At 42.6% G+C, this 2,500-nt stretch overlaps 2 non-coding genes across 2 annotated transcripts; both read right to left on the reverse strand.

The window, feature by feature from the left end:
* Nucleotides 1-802: 802 nt before the first annotated feature.
* TRNAQ-UUG (transfer RNA glutamine (anticodon UUG)) lies at nucleotides 803-874 on the reverse strand. Its single transcript has one exon. It is a non-coding gene; the product is annotated as a tRNA-Gln (tRNA).
* A 616-nt stretch (nucleotides 875-1,490) lies between these two features.
* TRNAQ-UUG (transfer RNA glutamine (anticodon UUG)) lies at nucleotides 1,491-1,562 on the reverse strand. Its single transcript has one exon. It is a non-coding gene; the product is annotated as a tRNA-Gln (tRNA).
* Nucleotides 1,563-2,500: the final 938 nt, after the last annotated feature.

Raw genomic sequence — 2,500 nt, forward strand, 5'->3', positions numbered from 1 at the left:
ATCGCCTTAACCACTCGGCCACGACTACACATGAGAAGCATTTTAGCTACTCTAGAAATGGGCTTGGGCCTATGACAATACAGCATTAGCAAAAGTCAGAGAAGGAATGTGCAGCTAAAGTGATTAGGCAGGTTCCACCAAGATTTGAACTCGGATCGCTGGATTCAAAGTCCAGAGCGCTAACCATTACACCATGGAACCACACACTGAGTTAAAAGCAGCCTAAAAGGAGGGAGCAATATACCTAGAAAAGTTGTACTGGAGAAAAGATTGTCGTCCAAAAGGCACTAGATAGTTTCCACACTCTGACCCCTTTCCATCACTTCAGCAAACATTTAATCTAAAGGATTCCATCTGTGCCTTAAGGAAAATTTCCAAAGGGACACATTTGTTGAAAGTTATGTATTTGGCAGGCTTTTTTTGACTCCCACGGATCAAGAAGATCAGCAAAAGAAATTGTAGCCGGCAGTATTTGAACCTGCGTGACAAACACAGTGGAAAGCTTGCCGTGCAAAAAGCACTCAATATTTACTCCACTTTGAACACATTACTGTTTCCGTGACTTGCAAAAACCAACACCAAGCCACATACTTGTTAATAGCAGAGCAGCAAATATTAACGTAGTCGGCAGAATTTGAACCTGCGCGGGGAGACTTCAATGGATTTCTAGTCCATCGCCTTCACCGCTCAGCCACGACTACACATGAGAAGCATTATAGCTACTCTAGAAATGGGCTTGGGCCTATGACTATACAGCATTAGCAAAAGTCAGAGAAGGCATGTGCGGCTAAAGTGATTATGGAGGCTCCACCGAGATTTGAACTCGGATCGCTGGATTCAAAGTCCAGAGTGCTAACCATTACACCATGAAACCACACACCAAGTTAAAGGTAGCCAAAAAGGAGGGAGCAATATACCTAGAAAAGTTGTACTGGAGAAAAGATTGTCGTCCAAAAGGCACTAGATAGTTTCCACACTCTGACCCCTTTCCATCACTTCAGCAAACATTTAATCTAAAGGATTCCATCTGTGCCTTAAGGAAAATTTCCAAAGGGACACATTTGTTGAAAGTTATGTATTTGGCAGGCTTTTTTTGACTCCCACGGATCAAGAAGATCAGCAAAAGAAATTGTAGCCGGCAGTATTTGAACCTGCGTGACAAACACAGTGGAAAGCTTGCCATGCAAAAAGCACTCAATATTTACTCCACTTTGAACACATTACTGTTTCCGTGACTTGCAAAAGCCAACACCAAGCCACATACTTGTTAATATTCCCAGTTTACATAGAAGAGCAGAAAATATTATCGTAGTCGGCAGGATTTGAATCTACGCGGGGAGACCCCAATGGATTTCTAGTCCATAGCCTTAACCACTCGGCCACGACTACACATGAGAAGCATTATAGCTACTCTAGAAATGGGCTTGGGCCTATGACAATACAGCATTAGCAAAAGTCAGAGAAGGAATGTGCGGCTAAAGTGATTATGCAGGTTCCACCGAGATTTGAACTCGGATCGCTGGATTCAAAGTCCAGAGCGCTAACCATTACACCATGGAACCACACACTGAGTTAAAATCAGCCTAAAAGGAGGGAGCAATATACCTAGAAAAGTTGTACTGGAGAAAAGATTGTCGTCCAAAAGGCACTAGATAGTTTCCACACTCTGACCCCTTTCCATCACTTCAGCAAACATTTAATCTAAAGGATTCCATCTGTGCCTTAAGGAAAATTTCCAAAGGGACACATTTGTTGAAAGTTATGTATTTGGCAGGCTTTTTTTGACTCCCACGGATCAAGAAGATCAGCAAAAGAAATTGTAGCCGGCAGTATTTGAACCTGCGTAACAAACACAGTGGAAAGCTTGCCGTGCAAAAAGCACTCAATATTTACTCCACTTTGAACACATCACTGTTTCCGTGACTTGCAAAAACCAACACCAAGCCACATACTTGTTAATATTCCCGGTTTACATAGAAGAGCAGAAAATATTATCGTAGTCGGCAGGATTTGAATCTACGCGGGGAGACCCCAATAGATTTCTAGTCCATCGCCTTAACCACTCGGCCACGACTACACATGAGAAGCATTTTAGCTACTCTAGAAATGGGCTTGGGCCTATGACAATACAGCATTAGCAAAAGTCAGAGAAGGAATGTGCAGCTAAAGTGATTAGGCAGGTTCCACCAAGATTTGAACTCGGATCGCTGGATTCAAAGTCCAGAGCGCTAACCATTACACCATGGAACCACACACTGAGTTAAAAGCAGCCTAAAAGGAGGGAGCAATATACCTAGAAAAGTTGTACTGGAGAAAAGATTGTCGTCCAAAAGGCACTAGATAGTTTCCACACTCTGACCCCTTTCCATCACTTCAGCAAACATTTAATCTAAAGGATTCCATCTGTGCCTTAAGGAAAATTTCCAAAGGGACACATTTGTTGAAAGTTATGTATTTGGCAGGCTTTTTTTGACTCCCACGGATCAAGAAGATCAGCAAA

This window comes from Eleutherodactylus coqui, chromosome 11 (genome assembly GCF_035609145.1).
Source record: "Eleutherodactylus coqui strain aEleCoq1 chromosome 11, aEleCoq1.hap1, whole genome shotgun sequence".
Taxonomy (NCBI): domain Eukaryota; kingdom Metazoa; phylum Chordata; class Amphibia; order Anura; family Eleutherodactylidae; genus Eleutherodactylus; species Eleutherodactylus coqui.